We start from the raw sequence: 26,683 nt of genomic DNA, 5'->3' as shown, positions 1-26,683 counted from the left end.
AAGGGCTCCCAGTATGAATTAGGAATTCTCTAGTGGCTGTTTTATATATTTTGGGGATATCTAGCCATCTTTATATTTATAGCCATCTTCAGAGGACAGCTCTCAAAGTGTATATATTGGTGCTGATAAACATGCAATCAAGAATAATATTGCATTGGCAGGGAGATGGAGAATAGATGACCCAACAAGTACCTCCCATCTATAAGTTTTCTACCCTTGTAATATACATTCTGTTCTAGTGTAAAAGCAACTGTTGGCTGGTAACAAATCTCTGAAATGGAAAACATGAAGTTGCAACTCCCAAAGCACTTTCATTCACTTATAGTTCTTCTGACATGCTAAGAAACCTTGACATATATATACCTACACGTTAGCACTTGATTTCTGTAAAAGTGCAATGGGGCTGATCTTTCCTGAGAACAATTCACTTGATTGGCATGCAGAGTTCTGGAAATTTTATTTGGTTAGAAATCTAATTCCACACCTGACTTGCAGATGATAAACAAGCAGACTTTTAAAGTATATTTAGTGAAGACTGTTAGTGTGGAAATAGACTAGCAGATCATTTTTCATGATTAGATATTTGTCACACAAGGGCTTACGTCAACCAGTCCTCGATATCCATATCTCCTGAAGGCATCACATATATAATACAACTTCAGTTTTTCATAAACTAAAATTATTGTATAATTATTCATACAAAGAAAATGTGAAACAATTTTTTGTTATGTTCTTTGCTAAACTAATGACAAGGGTTTTTCTATTATTATAATTTATTTCTTTTCAAACTTTAAATAATATTTGAAGTGACATGCGTCCTTTTTCTTTTCTTTGCCTGTAGCAGAAATGTATAGTATTCCCCTGACCGTAGCGATTTAATTGTCAAAAATTTATTTTCTTAGCCTGTGTTGCTGTAGTTTTATTTTCCCCAAATACATTTACACAGCAACTTTTATCTGGAGTAAATTATGTAACTTATTTAGTATGCTGTCAAGATACCTATTAGCATTATTCATAATAGGTGTAAACATTAAGAAAGTTTAATTCTCAAGATAAGTTTCAGCATTTTTGTGACTTGTATGATTCAGTGTAAATCAGCTAGTTACTTCTGTGCTCATAGAGACCTACATAGAAGTACACTGACTTTTAAAAATAATTGTATGACAGTTATACTTTTCTGAACTAAAATTACCTTCATCATGCAAACCCCAATCATACATAGTGCAATTCAAAAAGTTACAAATGTGCTATGAGTTTCACCAAACTGCAACAATTTAAGAGGTTTGAGGTTTTTTTAAGTGAGACAAATATAGTAAATTGCTATGGGATTTATTTTTTAAGTTAGAATTGAGCATGTTGATTTAATTCAAGGGTAATGCCCTGGTTGGCTAGTTGAAGTGTCAGCAGGTGCCATTTTGACTCACACTGGTAATGATTAAAAAATGTACCTATTTTTCCCTACAGACCTCCATTGAAATGTGCATCAACTCTAGACAAGGCTGAGTAATCATTGTAATAATGGCTCATTTGAGGGACCATGTTGCAGAGGTTAAGCTCCCCACAGATCTAGATAATTTCTTTTCAACATAAAAGGTATGATTCTTACCAATGTTTTACCAAGAGGCTAGACAAAATATAGTTCTAATTCTGTATTCCACATCCAGATATCATGGTGACAGATATGAAACACAGGATATAGGTAACTCATAAGCAATCGTTTAGCATTTCAACATAAAATATAAAAATTTCCTTTATCATATTTTGCTTTAAGCAGATTCAGAAAGAAAAAGTCAAAGTTGCATTGAGTTAACCTGTATGCTTCTGCATTAACTAGGGATCAAGAGATTAATATATCTAGTATCTCACATAGCTGGCTTATTCATACTCTGAAAGACCACACCCATTCACAGCAGCATTAACTGGGAGAGCCCCAAAATACAAGAATTGAACTCAATATAGCTATACACTCTAGTCACACTATAGAAGCTATACTACTCTGCCAAAAACCTCTATATATGAAGATATTACCTCTCTTATAATAATTCTCAATTTAGATTTTATCTTTATTTCAAAGAGGCTCTTTCCATTGTTCCATTATTCTCAGTTTACCAAACAAAATTTCTTGCATAATCTCTAACTAACATCTATTCTGTATTGCTACAGAGCTATTAAATGCCTCTCTCAGAATTCTACCTGCTTCCAATAGAATTCTATTACAATTCTGACATTTGAAGCTCCAAGTAAGTAAACAACTACCAAAGCTCACCGTATAGCTCACCAGAAAAAAAAAGCGTAAAGGTGTGTAGATCAGTGAAGATACAATTTTTTTAAGGACCCCTTAAAAAGGACCTCATTTTAGTGTAGGCAAAATCAGTCTGCTTCATGGCCACTGAATCACCTGATAAGAATAAAAAATAAAACACACGTTTGAATGGAGAAGCTGGTACAAAAAAGGACCGTTAAAGAAAAAATAATGAGGACAGGTGCTGAGTTAAAAGAACAGCCAAACTACTCAGCCTTGCCAAGTATATGCATTTGACAAAGGAACAACTAACAATGAGCACTTTGGCTAAAGGACAGATAAACATTGGCACAAAATTTGGGTATTTGGGATACAGGTCAGGGGCAGGCAAAATACGACCCACGGGCTTGATCCAGCCCACCAAGCACTTTCATCGAGCCTCTGGAGCCCACCAACAAATTGCACCCTGCCCAGCCCTTCCACCCATGAGGGTGGAAGCGAGGTGCTCAAATGTACACCTGGCCCTCAAACATACCCTATTGCTTCACTCCTACCCTTGTGGGTGGAAGGGCCCCACCTGACCAGCATCTGTGCGGAGAAGCTGCTGCTGCAGCCCCAGGGACCTGCTCAGCTTCTCCGGTCTCCTACTGGGTCTGAGCAGCAGGTAGGGAAGTGTCAGGGGCATGTCTATAGCTGGGCAGGAGTGCAGAGCTTGGGGCTGGGGCTGGTAGCAGCACAGAACCTGCACCCAGGCGGGCAGTGGCAGTGTGGAGCTGGGATGGGTAGTGTGTGGGTGTGAGGGAAGGTGGGGTGTGTAGGGAGCCCCCTCACACTCCTCCACAGTGTGCAGCCCCGGCAAGTGGTGGCAGCAACAGCAGATGAGGTGGTCAGGGGATGACTCCGGTCATCGCTGCACATCACAGCGAGGGGCACAGCCTCCCCTGGGCTGTCTGTATTGCCAGCACTCCCTGCCATTCATGCACAGCCCTTGTACTTGCACAGCATAGGAGGGAAGCTCCACGTGTTGGAGCTGGCTGTGTTCCCTGCCGGGGTATACTAAGTGACATTTTTTTGAGCTTTTTGCCATCAAACATGAATTTGAGTCATTTGATCTATGCCATACCTGTACTCTACAAGACCATTTGCTAGCACCTGCCTCCTGGAATGCCCAGAACTTCACAGCCTGGCCATTAAAAGAGACAGTGAGCAAGGGATTACCTTAACACATGAATACATGAAAATATTTCTAATCACACAATGTTCTATTTAATGCATATTTTACATCAAGCAAATTATTCTGTTCTTTCCCTTTTCAAATTATTTTTTTACCCGTTTTGAACACATCATAGCTTCCCTCTTCATTGTCTTTTACCAACATACTCCATTTTTTCCTATCAACCACATTTGCCTGTTGAGAACTGAATTAGTCTTTATGAGTCATTACTAATTTCTGCATAAAAATAGAGACTTTGGAGATGCATAACTAATTAAAATAGCTTTCCAAACATAACTTCCCCTACTACGATTTCCTGTAATTTCTGGTACCATAAATGCACATTAAATCCTTGTACTGCCTACTTTGTTCTATTATATTTTTGAAAGCGCATTGCTTGTGCCAGTTTGAATCAGTGCAAATGAGAATCTGAACATGGGTTGAAGATCTTTCACGTTTTCCAGATCAGGTGGCAAGTCCAGGTCCTGAATGTCTTCAGTTATCATCAGTAACATAAGGAAGGTTGCAGGAAGCAGCTTCTTCTCTCTGTAGGGGCATTGCTTGCATTTGACAATACAGGTCTTAGCAGAATAGCTTTATTTTTCAATGAATGCAGGTGACTATAATAAGCAACAATTTCCATCTTTTTTAGGAACTGGTGTGGCTTCCAACTACTGTCATGGACTCTATACAACATCCAATGGCCAGGTGCAAATTTTCCTTTAACAGCCATTTTGTTCACTCAGTTTCTGTAATCAGGTTGTTAGGGTGACAATATTTGGATATTAGGGAGCACTGGATTTACAGCTGAATAAAGGCATGACCTGTGGCCTAGTGAAGCTGCTAACCGTAAAGCAGAATGATAGCTAAGCTAGCTATTTGCTTATGCTAAGTAACCATCTTAACTGTGTCAACCATTTTCTGAGGAAAAAGCGGCAATTAAGCCTGTGTTCTGGGAAACAGCTACAGTGAGGAATGAGATAAGATACAGGGGCCCAAAAAAAGTGGAAAATGGTACAACCTGAAATAAAAAAAACAAACTGGAATGTGGAAAACAACACATAATTGGTAACAGAATCCGAGATGAACATATGCAAAAAGGTAAATGGTGATTGGTGAAGAAGCCTCCAGAAGCTTCCAGGTTTTCATCAAAGTCCACCCATTGACTGAAGAGCAGAAGTCAAGGTCTTAGACATGCACTCATAGCAAGAAGAAATGTAAATGAATGAAATGCATAGGCGGAGCTTGAGATGAAACAAACAGTGAACATGCAAATGAAACAAACAGTGAACAGAGGCAGAGCTTGAGATGGGAAGAGAAATGGGTGGAACATAGGAGGGGCGAGGGTAGAATGAATGGTAATGAGCATAAACCAAAGTGGATAAATGTGGGGAAAAACTCATGTTCAGTGCTGCTCCCCTGGTTTCACAGGCTGTGTGTCTGTGAGGGAGCTCACCTGAAGCTTTCTCCATTTTGAATAAAGCTGTTGAGAGCAATGTGTGCTGGTGTTTGCTCCCTGCTTGCTTTGGCTAATGAATACCAGGATCCATGAGCAAGTGGACAGTCATCTCCCTAGTTGTTGGGTGCCGCATGAAGTCAGAGTCTAACACAGGTTTGCCCAATACTTTTTGAGATATTACCAACAGAGTGAATTAAATGACAATAAACTATTGAAGAATTCTTGAATGAGAGTTCAGAAGACAAACACAGAAATATAATTGGGCAAAGAAAAATATACAAAAGAGCAAGAAAAGGGAAAAGGAGGGATAATAGAGAAAAAGAAAAAGAGGCCTTAAAGAAAGAGATATAAAGAAAAGGCTTTGGGAAAGCATGTTGTGAAGAGGTGACATAAAAAGCCAGAAAGATAGATTTAGACATAGAATGAAAGAAACGTTATTGGCAGGGAAGACATAATTAAAGGAAAAGGAAGAAAAACAACATGAATGAACCTACATGAATATAACTAAGTAATAAAAAGAAAATATTGAAGAAGAAAACAAGATATAGAGGAACACCGAATTAGGGAAGAAAGTATCTTGGAGAGGTAAAAAAATTGATTGTTTTAGGAAGAAAAATAAAAGACAACTTTGATTAAGAACAGATGTCACAGGCCAGCTGGGTACTGTGAGTATATCAATTTAGTTGCAGGCTGACTGAGTGCTGCAACTGTATCAGCCATTGGGCTGTTTGTTTCAGGATCGAGGAGGTGGAGTTGGGAGTGAAGCAAAGACAAGTTTCACTTATAACAGTAAAAATGAATTTTACCTATAACAACAAAATAACAAAAATATGTTTAAGCAGGAAAAAATATAGTTTGCACATATAACAGTTAATAAAAAGGTTAAGCTAATAAACAGACAATATAACAATAAAAGTTAAAAATTGACAATGATAAAAAAACAGATGGACAAATTGACAAAGAGTTCCCACTTCATTAGCAACTTAACAATAGTCCCTCAGTGTCAGGTACATGTTGAGTTGATCCAGCGAAGTCTAGCATCCCCGATCAATGCTGTCAGAGGGAATACTGGGGAAGGTGCCTCAGTCAGGATCTGGTCCTCGCTCACACTGGGAGTAAGGAATTTGGGGCTTGGGACAGTAATGACCATTCTGTTCTGTCCTTCCTACTGGTCACATAATGTGCATGTTCTTTTATATCCTGTCCTATGCTAATCTGTTGGCTTTAGAGCCACTCACAATCTTACCCTATAGCTGTTACCCTATGGGGTTAAAGGTGTTAGAAATTATTATAAAAGGCTACTGCCTAAGCTTGGGTTTACCCAATAAGCAGATCACACCACATCACTTTTGGGTCTGAGATTAGCATTTTTCTCGCCCAAATTCAACCTACTTGGAAATTTTTTAAGATGTATTAATTATACCTTGTGGTTAGGTTTGTCAATCTTACTGACCTTTAAGCAAAAATTTATTAAATCAGCTAAGACTGCAGTTTTATTTTTTAGTTCTGCTTTTTGAAACTTGTGCTAGTCTTATGAATGGTACAAACAGTTAAATATAACAGTACAGTTACACATCCAGACAGGATGTGTCTGCAGGAAACAGTTTCATAAGCTTTATCTTAGGCAACATTTATTATGCGCCTTTACCAGATTCTTTTAAAAAGCAGATCCCTATTTTGCTATAAGTTGCTCATTAACCCTTTTGGTTCTGGCCATCACAAATAGAAGAAGAATAAACAAACATATATGGTGCATCTACATAAGATGCTAACTGCACAGTAGCCTAATAACACTGTGCAGTATTGTACCGGGCAAAACCGATGCTAATAAGCTACTGTGCAGTAGTCTTAGGCTACTGTGAAGTTAGTGTCTGTAAAACCCATGTGCCAGTGCTATCATGCAGTTGCACAAGTTACTGTGCATTGATTTAGTACTGGGTAATCCAAGTACTAAACTTAATGCACAGTAACTATGGCTCATGTTGAATTATGCAGCCATATAGAATTAAAGAATAACAAGAAGGAATCCATTTTGTCACTGTTTTTAAACTGTAGATACTACAGTCTATTAATTCATGAATTAATCAGTTAAGCATAATTCATATTTATTAGGACCTTGATACAAAATCCATGGGCACAAAGGAAGCCTTTCTGTGGATTTGGTTAGGCTTTAGACTAGGTCCTAGTTATATATATTCAAACAAAGCACATTTTTCATACACTGCTTCACAGCTCAAGCCCTATCAAATTACAACACAAACTTCAATCATACTCTGAATAGATCCCAGTGTCATGCTTGTCTAAAAGCTATATCCAATTTCAAGGCTGTTTTCTCCTAAGCACATATGCAAATGTGAAATATACAAAAATGTGTTAAAATACTTCCTAAAAATGTAACGAATCATAAAAAAACTTCTTCTCAACTAGCAATGAAAAAAAAAAGGTGACTTTTGGACAAAGCAAGGAACTGAAGAGAAAATATTAGAGTAGATAGTGACCTGTCCCCAAAACAGCAATTGTCAGTCATAACAGATGGACACATAGGATCAAATACTAAAAACAAACACACACAAAAAAGTATAGCCTTATTCCAAATAGGTTCTATTAGTACTGGGTAGGAAATGTTGAAGGAAGCACATGAATCTCCTACTCTTTAGAAAAGGGGCAGGCAAAATATGGCCCGTGGGCCAGATCCAGCCCGCAGTGCATACCAACAAATTGTGCCTTGCTCAGTCCTTCCACCCATGAGGGTAGGAACAAGGTTCCCACATAACCCCCCCACCAAAACATACTCTACTGTGCCTAGATGGGCAGAAGGGCCCAGTCCGGACAGCATACAGCTTCTAGACAGGGCTGCTGCTGCTGCAGTCCCTGGGGACCCACTTAGCTTTCCTGGTCTCCTGCTTGCTCTGGGTAGCATGTAGGGAAGCAGCGGGGGCAGAGCTGCAGCTAGCAAGAGCGTGGGGCTGGGGCTGAAGCTGGTGGCAGTGAGGAGGCCATGCTCAGTGGCGTTGGTGGCAGCATGGAGCTCTGGTGGGCAGCATATGAGTGTAGGAGAGGGTGTGGGGACTGCACATGCACTCTCTCCATGGAGCACAGCCTCCACAAGCAGAGTGCTCACGGCACTCGTGCACTGTGCAGATGCTGGTGACTGGCAGGGCTTGGCTCCAGCCAGAGCTGCACATCACAGTGAGGGGGGGAAGACTCCTCTGAGCCATCTGTATTACCAGTGCTCGCCATGCTCTCCAAGCATGGGATGGAAGCCCTCGGTACTGTAGCCTGCAGCCTTCCCCTTCGGGCCTGCATGACAGGGGAGGGAAGTCCCAGGCACACTCCTCTAGGAGACAGAGTAAGCAGCTGACTGTAGTGCCTAGGACTTTCCTCCTGTGCCTGGTGAGTGTGGGGAGCACTGGTTATACAGATAGCCCACTGGAGGTTGTGCCCCTCACTGTGCTGTGCAGCACTGGCTGGAGCCATGCCCCACTGGATGCCTGCACCATCCATGAGCAGCCTGAGTGCTCCCACCTGCTGCTGCTGCACTATGGGAGGAATGCGAGGATCCCCACACCCCCATACCCTCCATCACACCCTGCAAACCCTACATACCCAGACCCTGCCCTTACAACCCCAATATACCCCATGCCCCCCCACACAGCCACACCCCTCACAACCCCTCATATCCCACCATACACACTACACATAACCCCACACCCCACCATACACACACACTACAGTATACAAGACTAAGAATTTATTTTTGAGTTATTATGCATTCATCTCTGTATACACTATGCAAACACAAATCATGACAAAAATATTTTTTGTAAGAAAATTAAAATCTGTTACAGTAGGTGTTTGATTTTTAGTATACGATTTGTTTTTTTTTTCCTTGTTCTAAGATGGCAACCCGCCCCCTCCCAAAAGGAGTATTTACAGGGAGCAAGAGGAGGGACTTCTGGTGGCAAAAGTTAGGAGTTAGGGGTGGGACTTCTGGTCCCAAGATGGTGACCAGGGGTGGGGCAACTTTCGAAGGCCAGGGCTACCCTATGCAGCCCTCAACAGTTCACCAAAACTTGTTAAGCCACCTTTCACCTGAAATAATTGCCTGCCCTTGCTTTAGAACCAAAACAGCTATTTCCAGTCTCCAAGATAAGTTGGATGGGACCAGCCAGGGGTACAAAGGACTTATTTGAAAAAAATCCTTTGCGATATGTTTCCATCTTATGTTTACAAGGTATCTTTTTGGAAATTAAGCGTTGACTCCACATCTTCACCCCACCTGGAGAAGTTCTGTTTATCTTAGGGCAAGAGGTCTCTGTCAATGAAAAACAAATTCCATGAGAGGTCCCCTTGCTCAAAGGGTCTGATGACATGCTTATCTTCTTAGTGAGACAGGCTCTTCATTGGGGTACAACTTCTCACCCTCACACATCTATAAAATCCATACACTGAGACTATATCTGCCACAGGATTTTTTTTTCCATGCAACCACCTCTAATTTAGCTCAATATTTTAAATAGCAAATAGCAGTTATCTGGCATGCATAACTACCATTTTTGGCACATATGTGTTTTGTGATTGTACTCCATATATAAGTATGGATATGATATCTTCCACGTGACTAGTGCACACTGTCATCAGGCAACTCTATCTGGCTGAATAAGCAAGTACTTGGATTCAAATCCTGAAATGGTGACTCAAAAAAATAAGCAAATGGAGAATGCATACCCTATGTTCCAGCCCCAGAGGCTGAGTGGCTAGGTCACTAACCCAGAAACAAAAGACTCAAGGTCTATAGACCCCCTCAACCACAGGGATTTTAACCTGAATGCTTCAGGGAGATTCCCAGTATAAGGCCTTGGCCACCAGACCATAGGCCAAAAATTAGTCATGATTTTCTTTATCCCTCGTCTTGAAGCTGAGCCAATGCAACCAACATATAATACAGAGGGATGAGTTGTGTGGAAGCTTCTGCTGTTGGGAGCAATGGTTTGGGCTAAAACCCAGTCTGCTCCACTCCATAGCAAAATCTGTATTGCTGGGCCTTAGTGAGGCCACAGCTGTAGTACTGTGTCCAGTTTTTGGCCCCCCACTTCAGGAGGGATATGGATAAGCTTGAGAGATTCTGAAGGAGAGCCACACATGTGAACAAAGGCCAAGAGGATAAGCTTTATGAGAAGAGGCTGAGGGACATGGGAATCTTCAGCCTGGAGAAGAGAAGGCTCAAGGGGGACTTGGTGGAAGTCTATAAGTATATAAGGGAGGTACATCAGGACCTGGGAGAACAGTTATTCACCAGGGATCCCCAACGGATAACAAGGTCTAATGGCCACAAACTCCTGAAAGACAGGTTTAGATGGGACATAAGGAAAATCTTTACAGTATGAATCTCCAGGGTCTAGAATAGACTTCCCCTGGGGGGGGGGGGCGGGGTGCAAGCATTTACTGGATTCATTCCAAAGGTATTTGGATGTTTATCTTGCTGGGATCATTTGACCCCAGCAGACTTCTTACTTATGGCATGAGGATGGATTTGATTATCTCACAAGGTCTCTTCCAGGCCCTAATTTCTATGAAGTCTATAAAAACATGGCCAGGCTCTGCTGCTTCACCTGCTAGTAATAGGCTCGTGCGAGGTTACAATGTGCGTATGTGTATAAGGAGCTATGTACCCACTGAGCCAGATCATAACATACATGCTAAGTAGCCATGTGGATCCTTAGAGATCCACATTATATATAGAGTAGAATTGCAAATTGTGCATATGTACCAAAAATGGAAAGCTCACAGTAGGGTAAAACAAAATAGTATTCTCCCCTCAGTGCTCAATCTTCATTACATAAACTTTAATTCAAAGCAAAATTTTACTGAGATCCAACTATTTTAACTTGTAAATTATTTTTTTAAATCTCCCCCAGGAAGTATATTTAATCAAAAGTAGTAAAAGGATGGATCATATTTGTAACAACTATTAATAAATCACCTGGAACATAACAAATAGCTGTTAAAATATCCTGAAATTTTGAACCATAATTAAAGAAAAGCCCACAATTTATTGTAAAGCTATATCAAGTTAAAAAAGAAAATCATTCTAATGATAAGTGATACCCTCCTGTATCTGAAATTCAAAATGTCACTATAAATTAGTTACCATCTCCACATAAAATAAAAGATTGTAGCTTCAGGTGAACCATTAAATATGTATCTTCTAACTTTAAAGAAGACATTTCACTATGAAAAATTGTTGGCTTCAACTTTTTCAATTTCTATGTTATACTAGGTGCCAGAAACGACTTTGAAAATGATAGCCTTTGGGTAAAATACAGTGTATACAAACTGCTTCATTTTATATCTCAATAGTTTAAGTTGACTGCATTAATCAAGAGTAGGCAGTCATAATGTGGTTGGATGGACACCTTCTAGTTGACATTTCAGATTTCTGTTACTAACAGACTTCAGGTTTTCTGAAATGGTGATGATCCTCATTAAGAATTATGTAGATAATGTTGAATAGGATTAAGTTAATCTGCATCTCAAGTTGCAAAGTAAGAAAAATCATTTCAAATTAAACACTACTAGGTTTTATTAGAGGCAGAAGACCTCCCTTTCTACCAAATCCACTGACCCATAGTTCCCAGAATCAGTCTCTAATTCTAATCTATTTTTATTGCATCTGCGAGTAAGTTTTTTACCTGTCAGGGCAGATGAATGTAATAAAATTGACATTTCAAAGAGTATTCAATGGTTTCCCATTTATTTGTGATGATGAATAACTTAAATATGTTTTCTACTCTCTCTTGTTTTCATACTACATACACATACTGCCATCTTCTTATCTTTCTATTTTTTACTCTTTCCCTAGGCTTCCCTCTAGGTTCATATCCATCTCCTGAGACTTCTCTTTTTCTTTCCTCCAAACCCTTTGCTTCAGTGAATTACTTAAGGAAAAAAAAATTCTGTTCTGTTTATATTTCCTCTTTACATTTTCTTATTTTTCTTTTATTTGCTTGATTTCTATTTTGATTTTATTTTTTTATTTGCCTGTAGTTCCATTTCTGTGTTTCTCACTTTCTATCTACTCTCTGCCTCTGGCTATCTTTGTCCTTATTTGTTTCTCTCACTATTTTTAGCTTTAATTTTCCTTCCCTTCTCTTTTATTCCTTACTCCAGTTTATTCCTTTCCTGCTGTATGTTTCCTTCACATTCTTCTCTCCTTAATTTTTCTTTATGACAGCAGCATCAGTGTCCCAACAAGAATAAAATATTTATTCTCAGAGCTCCACCTTTTGTGAAATAAATAATATTTTTTAAAAATTACTTCTATTTACTTATGTGTTTAAACAGTGTTCATTTTCAAAGAGATAAGAAATATGATTACACACTTTCTAAAATAACATATGATGTCTAGTACATTTCTTAACGTCTTGCATTCATTTCAACTATAAAATAAAATAATTAATTTCCTTTAGAATGAAAATCCACATTTGGGGCCAAGAACTTCAAAGCTGTCTAGAAGATTTGGATACTCATTATAATTCTTAAAGATAGAAACAATTTACATATAAATGGTTATTAACCAGCATTGACTGTCCTTATCACTGTGCTTCAAAACTATGGAAAAATTTGTTAAAAGCCAACTCACTCATTAAATAATGATACTCCTCTGTCAATTAGTTCAGGTTGACAGGTTCTCCAAAGACTATCCGAGCTCCTTTTTATGTGTTCTATGTCATATTTTCTTTATAAAAACCAACATCCAAAAAGAGTTCCTGAACATCTCACAGATTTCATTTCATTCCCCTCCCCCTACCTTTTTCAGCTTTTCACTTTCTGTTGATAAGTACCAATGAGAAATTATGGTATGGCAACATCCACCCATTTATTTTTGGGTGCATATAAAATAATATCTGAGCATTTCATTCATATACATACAATTAGCTACAACTTGACACTGAAGTCAAAGAGAGTTTTACTTTGATTTCAATGAAGCCAGAATTTTACCCATGAAATTTAGGTGCTAAATTCATGCATCACTGGAAAAGTTTGCCTCTTTTCAGTGCTTTTTTTTTTGAAAAACAAAACAAAAACTGTCTCTAACTTTTTACAGTGTTTTTGTTTTTACAGTGAAAGAACACAACTCTAAACCACTGTCAGCTCAAGAGGACTGTACTGATTTAGGCTCAGAAACAGATTTATGGCTTCACGCCCTTTTGTGGCCACTTCTGAGTCAGGTTAAAAGTTCTTTATATTGATTTTACTTCAAGTTACAAATAAAGTAAGTATAAGAAAGTTTAAGTCTACTTAAGAGTGTCTGGGAAAATGGATTACATTGATTTAAATAAATGAGCTTTAGTTTCAGTTGGTGAGGTTTACTTTTGCAAAAAGGGGTTTAAGTATAGCCAGAAGGAGTCACTGATTTAGATAATTGGGATAATTTCACTGGAAAAACACCTCCATTTTTTTTAGAAAAGTTCAGCAGAAACTTCTAAATAGCCAAAATTCTCATTGAACAGTCTCCTTGTGCAACATGTACACTCATTCCCCAGCGCACTCAAGCTCCAGTACATCCAAATGCTTTCATTTAATAAGGAATTCATATTTATAGATCTTTGAAGTGATGGATTCTCTGCTTAACTGAGCATATAAAAGCTTTAGGTTATTAGGTCCAGGCTAGCAAAGAAAAACACATTCTTTCTTTTTAGCACGTAAATGCTTCTATTGAATTTTTTGAAACTACTCAGATGCTTAGCAGTAAGAGCATGCTTAAGTGCTTTGGTGGATCAAGGTGTGGTGTAATTTTACATGTACACATAGAAATTAAATCACATAAGCATGTCAGTACTGGTGGTCCTATATTTCCTTTTCACCATAAGAAAGTACTGTAAAACAGTGTATGCATTTGCTTCCTGTATAAATTGTTGTTCTCAAACAATTTAGTAGTCATTTTATCTATGGAGAAACCCTTTCCAAATACCAGAAAAGTGCATGAGTGAGTATGGCCATAGGGGTTCTGCTCTACAATATTTAATCCACAAAATCAACTCTGTGGAGAGCAATAATCAGCAAGAGTCTAAGATTAATTTCTTTCCCATGGAACATCAATTTTGACTTTTTTCTCTATCCACTTCCAGTGCATGCAAGAGCATCTTCAAACCATGCATCTTCTATATACCATAAATTTCTTTACTAATAAAGGAACTCTGTGGGCTCCACTCTTATGCAAATTCAATTTTTTTTCCATTTCTAAATTTGCACATTTTATGATACTTTGACATCTATGAATGAAACACACTAAATATATATCAAATAGCTATTCAGTTGAAATGTGGAAGACGAGTGAGTTACTATATTAATAATACTGTATTTCATTAGCTTGGACCTGGTAATTCTTTTAGACCTCAAAAGAAATCTGGATCCCATAAATTTTGCACTGGGAATAGTAATCATGGCTAATTTAGGTTGGAGAAAAATGTCTTGAATCTCTGATGTTCAGAGATACTGTACAGATCTCTTCATCCTGCTTTTCTTTACAATAAATTAAGAGTATGGTGCATCTTGAGTCCTATGCTCTGTTTAATTTTACTTTGTCCCTGTTGTTGCATTGCACACCTAATTTCTACTGTCCTTGTATTCAGTCTTATTACTTAGAGGGCACATCTACACATGACACTATGTCACTGTAGCAATGCGCTATGATGACATAGCATCCATGGCAAAACCCATAATGGCACAGCTAGGTTGCTGTATTGATTCACTCGCCCATTAGAGAGTGTTGCTACAGCAATGTAGTGCTTAAAAATAACTGAGTGTGGTATGCAAGTTGCAATACTGGCTATTACTGCACCATCTTTTAGTACTTCCACAAGGAAGTATTAAATGATAACGCAGTAACAATGGTGCGATAGCAGCACGTGTAGACATGTCCAGTACCTATTAGTTTGCACTAACTTATAACCTGAAGTATGTGTGGGTAGCAGATTTGTAATGCAAGTGGCAGACATGAAGACCCGTGTTTGATAAAGACAACTTAACTTTAGTAAGAGCACAAGCTTAGCATGAGTTTAAAAGCCAAAAGCCTTCATTTACTTTTTCAACATTAAAGCCAGATATAGACATTACACTTTTACTGATATGAGTGATCTAAAACTGGTCTATACTAATAACAGAACAGAAATTCAGCACACAAAATTGGTTTAAAAATGGCGGAACCAAGTCTAAGATTTGCCCACCCCGAAGAGGGAATGTGTGTTCGGCTCTCTACTAATCTAAACTATGCCACTTACAAAAAACTGCATAACTTAGAACAATTCTGCCTGAGGCTTTTTCAATGTCTGTACCTAGCTGAAGTGAAAAATAAATGACCTTAAATGACAAAATTAAATTATGAGTAATAAAAAGTGTAATAGTCAAATGCATATATTTAGTCTTCTGGGATAATACCACAGGGGTAGAGAAAACACATACCTTTCTTTCTTACTCCAAATTTCTCTCTCTAAGGAATGGTGCAAGTAACATAAATGCTAGTCATTCAATATTGCTTTTTTTTTGCTATTGTATGATCAGAATGGTGGTGTTCTAGTCTATTTTATTAAGAAAGTGTATTTTCTTACTTGTACGTCTTGGGACGGTCCTTTTAATAATAACCACTCCACTTGAAAAAATAATAAAAACAATCAAACAACTGCCTGCTCAATTCTAATTGACACAGACAAATCACATTATTAATTAGACTACAAACTGCACAGAGGATATTTATAAATAACATATCACCAATAGGCCAAATTTTTATATCCTTCCAATTTTAAACAAAACTAAATTGTTTAAAATTTCCTTGTAGCTTGTTGGAACTTCAGTGTTTCTTCCCAAGGTAGTTGCAAAGGCATATAAGGACTGTATGGTACAGACAAGCACAATCTAAGAACCAGGAATAGCAGAGTATTCTTTCAGGGTAAGTCTTTACATTTTGGGTGTTTTGCAGAGTGGGGGGGAGTTCTTGAAGAATAGCCAACTTCCTTCTGCTGCGTGTGATTTTTTTTCTCTGTTAGCAAGGCAAGACTCAAACAGCTGAGAGCTTGTATCCTTTTTTGAATCAAGGGCAAAACATTTTTTTCAAGGAAATTACTCTGCTCAAAGTTGTCTGCATCTCTAGATGCCAACTGGATCCAATTAGTGTAGAAAATGAGAATCCTCTCGCTATTAGTATCTTTAGCTTCACAAAATATTGAGCAGCCAGAAGGTATTATTCCCATTTTACAGCTGAGAATCTAAGCACAGTAGTAAACTTCATAAATTGCTAAAATGGAGATTTTGAGATAAGTTATATTATATTAAAGTTAAAATTAAATAAATGTTTCTGAAACCTAGTTTGCCCTTCTGGATGCTATCATTCACAACATTCAGATTTTTAAAATATTCTAATATAAAACGATCAAATATAATGGCTTAAAACGGTTGTAGGAAAAACCATAGCAACAGATTTTCCCCTGCTCAGATATAGATGCATGAGAGGGCAAACAAAATGAATTAAATTAATATAGTACGTTATAAACATTTCAAAGTTTCTTTCTTTCAGACTTCAAGAGAATCTTGTTTGGACTTGGTAATATAATTTATATGCTTCTCAGGTTCACCTTTGAATAAAATCTTGTTCAAAGAACAAACTGTAACTCATAACTTTCCCTCATAAAATGAAAAATACCACAGGGACATTGATGGTAGTAAATAATAACAATTGAACCTAGATGTTATCACCGTGGTATACAGGATATATCCATTTATACAGCAATAAAATGCCATGGCTTATCAAAAACATTTTGAAAAGACAACTAATGTGTTAGATCTTGATTTCTTCTACACACCTGTGTTGCTCTTCAGGCTGTATGAGAAAGAATTCCTCCACCGCTCCCCCTTCCCCCCAACTGTTAGGGATGTGACAACTGTGACATAATCATATTTTCAAAAAATAAAGTCTCATTTTCATTTTGATGGAATTTGACATTGGGAGCATTTATATATGTGCATTTCTGTGCAATAACCAAAATAACTGCAGTATGGGTGCATGTCTACATGCACATGCCCATAGTACACAGTAAATATGGTGACTTATGCCAACTTGAACGTAAATTTGATACCTGCATCCTGGAAGTATCAAATTTAAACCTGATTAGTTAGCAGTGTAAACACCTTACTGTGCAGTCCCAAGTCAGTCCACACACAGCATTAGTGCACTTAACACCTGCATGTGTAGACGCCAGCCTATTCCCACTTACTGCACAATAACTTACTGTGCAGCAATTGTAAGCTGGCATAAATGTATGTGTAGACACAAATACTGTGAGGGAAAACTCAGCATATACATTATTTTGAAGTAACTGTTCTAGGTCTAGGTGTTTCACAATAAGAAAATAATTTTAAAATGTTAATAATTTTGTGATTTTATTGCTAGATTTATGTATTTCAGTATGACATAGTGAAGATGTGGTGTGGTGTGGCCAGGGAAAATCAAATGACAAATTGCATTAATTGAAAATCAGCGAGGTCATTTCTTTTGGAGCAAGTACACAAAAATTAGAGGTAGAGAAACTATATGGTATAAATTATATATATGATGAATGTTAGTGTTTTCGTGGAATAATTTATTCACTTAATTTTTATTTATGTGTTTCAGTAGTTTAAGAATTGAATGTTATTTGATAAAAAATATTTTATTTTATTTTTTTCAGTTAAATGCAGGATATTATTCACAAGTGCATTTGACTACTTGAAAATCTCTACAGTCATGTTTAAGGTTTATTTTTGAACAGCTATTTTACCTGGTTTGATTAGTAGTGACATCTTATATATTGCTATTTCCTAATTCAATTTGTTGGGAATGTATTTTCCTGATGAAACAGTTAATACAGTCCTGGGTTAGTACATCATATGAAAAACCAATATGCTGAGAGAAAGAAAACCAGGGGGCCCTTCAAAATGATAAGTTAGCCCTAAGGAACCATCAGAGACTGAAGTTCATATAGAAAGCTGACACCTGCTTAATAAGCAGTGTTTTATAGAGAGAGAATGTAAAAGTTATATTCCTTGATCAGCCTTTGTTCTAAATGGAGTATAAGTGGTTCCAAAACTAGAACCAGTTAGGATCTAGGGCTAGATAGAAGACATAGGTACCTAAAGCAGGATTTAGGTGAAATTGTGGTGCCTTAATGCAAAAATACTATCAAAACAGTCCTGGAGGTGCCTCACCTTCAAAGTACCTACACTTACTAGGCACCATGGTGTTTGACTAGGAAGCTGTCTATACATTTAGGGCAAAATCCTGCTCTAGTCTTAGCCTTTTTTCACCCTAACTTGACCAGGCTGGTGACCCCTAGGGAAGGGTTGGCTAGCAACAGACAGCTGGTGAACATTATTATATGTTCCAAGGGTGTTGGTTAATAGTCCTGTTGCTTAATAGAATGGAGGAGTCCCCTGTAGTTCAGTGGCAGAATCCTTGTCTACCACCCAGGTGACTTAGATTCAATTCCCAGACACCTCTACAACTACAGTTGTTGAGTCACCAAACATCTGAACTTACTCTGGTCTTTGGAGTCTATCTCAGTGGCCTAAAGGGAAGATGGAAGGTCTGGGCAGCCTCCATTCCTCAAAAAAATTCCTGCCCAGGTATATGCATTGAAGGTCTGGGTGGCCCTCATGCATACACCATGATCCAGGAGGATTAACAGTTGCCACTGAATACTTGAAAAAAGGGAAGGATGGTATGTCATAACTAATCTCTACAAGGACACCCTTCCAGAGAGATAGATCACACTTTTGAAAGAGCCACTCAGATACCACTTGAAGAACTGCTGAAGTACAAAACCAAAATCCCCATGGATCACACACCATTAGTTATGACATACCATCCTTCCCTGGAATCTATACAGGAAATCTGCTAACAATTGCAACCCATATTAGAAGACGACCCAATTCTTAAAGAGATCTTCCCAAAACTACCCCTCCTAACCTTCAACAGGCACCAAACCTCACCAATCTTATCACCAGAAGCAAACTTCCTATGGCCCAAAACACACCAAATGGATCCAGACCATACCAGGACAAGAAATGTAAAACCTGCCAACACATCTCCACCAGTCCCACAATAACTACAACCCACAACAGAGCCATCACCATTCCTGGTTCTTACACCTGCATCTCCTGAAATGTAATATATCTCATCCAATGCACTAAATGCCCCAATGGAAATAGGGGCATAGGAGATCCCAAACAGCAACTGTGTACCAGAATGAATGCACAGAGAAAATCTATTGAAGACAAAAATTCCCCATTACATGTGGGTGCACAATTTTCACAAGACAACCACTCTCTCTCCAATCTTTCAGTTCTAATCCTCAAAGGGAATTTATAAAACACCTTTCATAAATGAGCCTATGAACTTTACTTCATAAAACTACTGCACACAAAAAATCATGGACTAAATATAGATATTGGATTTCTGGCACATTATAACCTCCTTGCCATCCAATAACCCCAGGTAACCTCTCTACATTTTACCAGCTACATGCTATCACCAAGTCAACATTCCTCTCCCCCCACCCCCACCCATCTGTCTCACACATATTAACTTGCATCCATTCTAATCTTTCCCGATAGTTTCATAGTTTCTAGGGTTGGAAGGGACCTGAGCAGATCATCTAGTCCGATCCCCTGCCATGGCATGAAAGAATACTGGGGTCAAATGACCCCAGCAAGATGTTCATCTAACCTCCTCTTAAACACCCCCAGGGTAGGAGCCAGTACCACTTCTCTTGGAAGTTGGTTCTAGACCCTAGCCGCCCTGACTGTGAAGTAGCGCCTCCTGATATCTAACTTAAACCTACCCTCTGCCAGCTTGTGACCGTTATTCCTGGTCACTCCTGGCAGTGCTCGGGGGAACAGGGACTCCCCCAATGCCTACTGATCCCCCCTGACTAGTTTGTAACAGGCCACAAGATCCCCCCTCAGCCTTCTCTTGTGGAGGCTGAACAGGTTCAGGTCCCGCAGCCTGTCCTCATAGGGCCTGCCTTGTTGTCCCCTGATCATGTGAGTGGCCCTCCTCTGGACCCTCTCCATGCTGTCCACATCCCTCTTGAAGTGTGGCACCCAGAACTGGATGCAGTACTCCAGCTGTGGCCTGACCAGTGCCGCATAGAGGGGGAGGATCACCTCTTTGGACATGCTCGAGATGCATCTGTGGATGCATGACAAGGTACGGTTGGCCTTCCTAACTGCTTCTCCACACTGCTGGCCCATGTTCATCTTGGAGTCAATGATACTCATTTGCATTTTCACAGACTGCATTTGGCATAATGGCTTTAGCTTCTATTCCAACCAAGAGAGGACAAAAACACCAGCAGACTCTCTCTATGCCTGAAGAAGGGTTTTTGTGCCCGCAAGCTTGTAAAGAACAATTTTTCCAACTATTTAGTTCGTCTAATAAAAGATACCACATTTACCCAAAAAGATTTTCTGAGCATTATATATGCAATTTTTCTTCTTCTGAAAGCAAATTCAGAGATCTCTAAGTCTGTTAGTAAGAACTTTCTAGGCATTAGTTCTTGAGAGAGATGTGCATGTGTGTATTGAATCTGCATGTGTGAATATTAAGTTACATTCTATTTAATCTGCTAATGCCAATGCCTGTATAGATGTACTTTGTGTTTACAATACGTTCTGTGCTTGCCAGTCTCGCACCACTCTCTCTCATACATGTGGCTTGAGTCATTATTTGTGAATGCCTTGGGCAAAGATAACAGTTTCCTCTCTCCAAATACAGGCACACACTTTCTCTTTTTAAGGATTCTGGGTAATGCCTTTACTGAGGTCTTTCCCTCATGAAGAAATATTGCAGTGAGGGCTAACATTATAAAGCTTTCCAAATAATACAGTTTATGTATCTATCCCAGCCCCTCTGGGAGAGAGATTCAATATGCTATATAGTCCGATCTCTGTTCCTAATGCTTTTTATGAAGTGTTCCCAGTGACTTCATAATGAAAAATGCACAAGTAGAATTAGAAGCAAGGGCTTGTTTCCTACACGTGCAGTGGCCATGTCACTGGGCCACAGAGTTTTCTCAAGTGTTCCTTGTCTTACCCCATGACTCTTTCCTTCCAGGATGCTCAGCGACTTAGTTTCAACTGCTGGTTATTAACCTGGCTTTTATGCAACTGTCATGTGATATGAAAATTCAGGATTCAAAACATCTTAAGAGAAGGCAGGTTTTGCCAAGCATTTATGTACTTCCATGCTGAAACTGAATTCAAATAGAGCGTGTATGGAGGTGGATGCTACATTAGATTATAAGTGAGTATGCATAGTATAGCTCAGTTGGGAATGTGTAAGAAATCTGCACATATTAGTGCCATTCAGGCTACTCTAATAGACAAAATGGAATATTATTCAATCACTTCATGCATTTGTTGGTCTCAGCAGAGAAGCAGAATTTTGCCTTAAGACTTCTACTTTTGAATAGCTCAGTTCCCGGCTGAACCTGATTGGGATTTAGGTACAAAGCATTTTTAGAGCACACTGAACATGAGATAATAAGATAGGACCCTTTACAAAAGGCAAAACAACAGCTCTGCACACCTGGTTCTAGGTCTTCTTCACCCATTCCCCAGCCCCAAAATGTCAGGAACTACTACAGCAGGCAGGCCAAATTGCCCCCAGCTGGCTACTTGAATGGGCTTTGCTACTAACAACCCTAATTACCATATTTATCCAAATATAAGATGACCCTCAAATAATTAGAATCTGTACATGGAAAATGTATATAAATGTATTATAAGTTTCTATGCATAGAATCTAATTATTGGAGATTTATCTTAAATTTGTTCCCCATCCCCCATTATTGCCAGTGTGTGTGTGGGGGGGGGGATAGGCAATGACGGGGGTAGTAATGCGGAGGGCAGCGGGGGGGGACATAAAGTGGGATAAGCAATAGGGGCACAAGGTGGCACAAGTAGGGGGCAATGGGGGAGGCAGTAAGAGGACAGGTGGTAGAGGGAGCAGTGGGGGACAGGCAATAGGTTGAAGGGGAGGGCAGTGTGAAGGCAGTGGGGTAAGCATGCAGTTTGCCCCTTGTTGCCTGTCCCTGATGGCTAGAAAATGGTATTTGGAGGTTTGCTTTTGGGAACTGGCTTGTAGGTAAAAGTAGATATTACATTATAACAATGGTCCAGGAAAATGGCAAGGGTTAATTGATTTCTAAAAGCCTGTTAGTGACAAAGTTTCCTGCAAGGCCCACTGTGTTGGTTACAGGCAAGCAGCAAGCAGACACACAGGCTGGGAAATTAAAGATATATACAGTAAAAGCTGTGTTAACTGGCATTTTACTAACTGGAATACTCTCTTAAATAGAATTTTCAATAGCCCCCAATACAAATCCTCACTTTAGCAACCAGAATCTTTGCCCAGTCTATCTGCTATGTACATCACAGATTTCTGTTGTTTACATTAGTTAGTTACATTAGTTAGGCATCTGCGTGAGGCAGGGCAGGTGGTTGCCTTTTATTCAAATAAATAGGGTATTTCTGGCTGGCCACAGTTGCCTCCATGGGTGTGCCTGCCTGCTTATAAAAAGCAAGCTACTTGGCTAATCTTGAGGTGTCAACTTGTTCTCAGTTTTTGAGGTCCTATTTGTTGCCTTCCTGGCTTTTATCTTCATTCCAGGTTCTAGCCTGCTGACTCCTTGTTCCAAACTAAAGCCTGGACCCCACTGTTTGACACCAATTTGCTGGTTCCTCATCCCTTCTACTCTAGGTTTGTGACCAGGGGATTGGTCACATCTGAGTTGTATCTCTGATATAGAAAGAGAGCCTTAATACCAAACAAGAGGCTAGTCTGAATGCAGCTAGCCTCAGTTGCTCCTGTTGGGGCTGTACTCAGAAGTTGCATAAGTAAATGACATAAGTTGCATGTGTGTGTGTGTGCAGTATTGCAGTATAGCTTTGTCTATTAGGAATCTCTGTCTCTCTTCCCTGCCTTCCTGCTCCCTCCCTCCACCCCCTGCCCCGCCCCACAATCTTCCCTGATTTAGCTATGTATAAAAATGTACTCTAGGCACAAATTAAGGGATAGGCATAGGTCATTGTACACAGGTAAAAAAACCCAAAAAACTGCTATTTCCTGCAATAAAGAGAATTACCTGATCTTAAAGTCAAAACTAATTTGTTTCTATTATGTTGTGCAGTGTGCTGTAAAAGAATAAATCTCCCTATTATATTTGCTGAAGATGGTTAAAATTAGCTATTTCCCAATTCCAAGATAGTTAGAACTGTGAGCTACTTGGCTATTTTGCCCTGTAAACCCACGTACGTAGCAGTCTGAGTATCGTTCATTATTTGCACAATTAATGCCTCTAGCAGTGTCTCATATGACTTATTAATAACCACTGTGTAATTCATGGTTTTAGATATGTACAATACTTATCTTAGCAGTACTACAAGAAGGTAGACTTATTTAAGCCCAAATGTTCTGATTATTGTTGTCTTTACTTTTGATAGGTAAACTGCACTTTTGGACTTGAAGGTTTTAATGTTTGAATCTAACAGCCTTCATTTGATTCCTTATTAGCTCACTGTGGCAATGCATCAAGACACTCCTGAATGCATTCACCATTCCTAGTGCCTCAAGGCACTGCTGAGTTTCATAGAATGTTCTTTTCTACATTATCTTATATGGTTTCTCTTGGGTTTTCATTTTAGCAATGTTCCACATTAACATCCACAATTTGTAGTTTCTATCATTACTTGTGCTTTATTTTTTCTAAATTCCATGTGCAGCTGCATAACTGTACTCTTAATTGGGGAAGAACGGAAGAAAGAACAACTCTCCAGAACTAAAATGGGCTTCTTATTTTTCCCCTGGAAGGAAATGCAAGAGATAAAATAAGATAGGGTTTTGATTACACTAGTTCAAAAGAAGACTCAGGAAAATAAGTCCATTTTATCTTTTCCTATTACTTACACAAGAATTAGAAAACTTAGAACCCTGCCATTTCTTTTAATGAATGACTAAGAACTTTCTGCATCACTTTACCTATTTTGTAAGTAACAAACAATTTTTGTAAGTATGTATGTTCTCCTTTATGTATAGTGGAAGAGAACAGATCTTGTCTATTGATCAGGGCCATATTATACATTTATTGAGACAGGCATGTTTTTCCAAAAAGATAGGCATAGATTCAACAGCAAAAAGGACTACCAGCTGAAATAGCTAACATTAATATCCACAATTTTTAGTTTCTATCATTATTTGCGCTTTATTTTTTTCTAAGTTCCATGTACTGTTGCATAACTGTACTCTTGATCAGGGCAGCAAGAACTATAATGTCAGTGATTTAACAATTACACAGCTACCAGTTAAAGTAAATGCAGAAATGCATAAAAACATAAAAGGTACAGCTAGGTGGCTGCAGAGAGAAGGTGGAATGGCAAACAGTGGAGTTTGTCATCTTCCTTTGTCTATGAATTTGGAAGCAAAGAATAGCTAAAATAAATAGCATCAGGGGAAATAGAATTTTCTAGAAAATGGAGAATCAGATCCACAACATTTTATTTCCTTAGACTAGTATCTTTAAAAGTGATTGTTTCAAGAACATGCAGACTAGTAAAATCCAAATTTTCTGGTCATTCTTTCCCAAAACTTTTTCTGATATTAAATCTATAAGAAGCCTTTGTAGTAAGAGGTCAACTTCATTTCATTGGGTTAATTCTGATTGTGGCCAACTCCACTGACTCTTTTATTGGCACTTACATTAGAATCATAGCATCATAGAGAATTAGGGTTGGAGGGGACCTCGGGAGGTCATCTAGTCCAGCCTTCTGTCCAAAGAAGGACCATCCCCAACTATACAATTCCAGCCAAGGCTTTGTCGAGGATGGGGGTTCCACAAGCTTTTTGTATAACCTGTTCCAGTGATAGTGAGAAAGTTCTTAATATCTAACCTAAACTTCCCTTGCTGACTATTACTCCTTGCTCTGTCATCTGCCACTGCTGAGAACAGTCTAGCTCCATCCCCTTTGGAACCACCCTACAGGGAGTTGAAGACTGCTATTCAGTCCTCTTTCAGTCTTCTCTTCTCCAAACTGTCTTCTGCAGTGGGAGGCTGTAACAGATGACCTAGGGCTCCTGGTACTTTATCTGCTACAGCTTCTCTCCCTAGAGCCCAAGCAGCTGAAAAGAGGCCAACTGCCAAGTGTCTTGTACTCCTCCTGATTGTAGTGCTGTACAAAGTCTCTCACCCAGTCACCCCCCTTACTAGAAAGGAGCGTGAAAAAACAACATACCATCTGATGTAAACAGTGATGCGGGGAGAGAAAGAGTGAAACCTTAAAAACTGCACCCAGCCCAAACCCGGCAGAAGCCATTTTAGGACTCAATCAATCAGTCCTGTCTGTCGTGGTCTGGCCAACTGTGACATCGCTTCTCCGTCATCGAATTTCCCAGGCGTAACCCCTCCCCCTGTTCATCGACCCGATTTACGATCCGTCAACGGAGAGAGAATTAGCAGTCTGCTTGTAACTTAGATAGCTGAAACAGAAAGTATTTAATCAAGCTGCTGTGCCTATGCGTCTCCATCATAAGCGTGTAAGTAAACAAAAATAAAAGCTTCTTTACTACAACTCGTAAATTTTGTACTCTAGCCTGCGGTCAACAAACTCCATGACCCGTAGCTAGATAAAATCTTACTCCCTCTCTTAAAGGCAAAACAAATCTCTGCACAGTGCCTCAGGTTTTAACCCTGCAGTGCACGACACCAAGGAGACCAGTTGTCAGGCCCTAAAGAGAAAGACCTACAGGTCGCTAGAAGGAAGCCACCTGAGCAGAAAGAGGCATTTAAGCCCAGGGCCTGTGCCATGGCAGTGAGTCTGACCCTGAAGGTCACTGGAGAAAGAACTCTGCAGGAGGGTAGATGAGAGGGGGTGTAAGATCTGAGACCCTGGTATATCTGGGAACTGGAAGCAAATGCTAAAGGCTTGTAGGAACTGTAACCCAGGAAGAGTCCATTATACAGCCAGTAGGTTTAGAGTTTTTGTTCAGCCAGTGGGCTTGTATTTTTTGTTTACAGTTAGACCAGTGGACTGGGGTGTAGTGCAGGAGAGCATGAGGAGGCCACAGTAGGATGCCTGAGGGGTGCATTGCAGTTAACCATAGCAAGGGTGCAATCCTAGAGATGGACTCTAGCCCAGCCTGGATGGAAGCCACAAGGGGCCAGGGGCCCAGTACCCAAAAAGGACAGAGACAGAAGCTGAAGCCCAGAAGCAAGGGCTGGGGCAGTGGGCCTAGGCAAAGGCACAGCTAGAGGAAAGGGGAGGAAGTTGGGAAGGCCAAAGCACCAGCAAGGGAGTAGAGGCCTGAGATGGCCTGGTAATGACTTGGGGTAAAGTGCCCTGCTTCAGTGATAGCCATTAACACCTGCAAGGCATGGACATTGCTGGAGGGGAGTCAGAGGCCATGAATTTAGCTCTTAAGGCAATGAGTGCATCCAGATGTAAATATGCTAGGAGTGCCCCACCTAGTGGGTGAGGGTGGGACAAGAGTTGGTAGAGTTTGGGAAGAACCTACTGAATGATAGCAGAAAAGGGCTTGCTTCAGGACCCTGGGGAAGGTTCGCTTCTCATGAAGTGATATTTACATTAAGATGTGGCAGGTGGGAGAAGAGGGAGGGCACCTTAGCAACCCAAGCAAGGCAAGACTTCCATGGCTACCAGGAGGCATCACAGCCACCCCTAG

The 26,683-nt window shown here is 39.5% G+C and overlaps 1 pseudogene; it reads left to right on the top strand.

Annotated features, from left to right (window-relative positions):
- Positions 1 to 19,435, top strand: part of LOC149865619 (uncharacterized) — a 45,929-nt pseudogene extending 26,494 nt beyond the window's left edge.
- Positions 19,436 to 26,683: the final 7,248 nt, after the last annotated feature.

Source organism: Crocodylus siamensis, chromosome 4, assembly GCF_052110815.1.
Source record: "Crocodylus siamensis isolate JL-2025a chromosome 4, ASM5211081v1, whole genome shotgun sequence".
NCBI lineage: Eukaryota > Metazoa > Chordata > Crocodylia > Crocodylidae > Crocodylus > Crocodylus siamensis.
The sequence above is the reverse complement of the archived record's forward strand: the minus strand, read 5'-3'. Positions and strand labels throughout refer to the sequence as shown.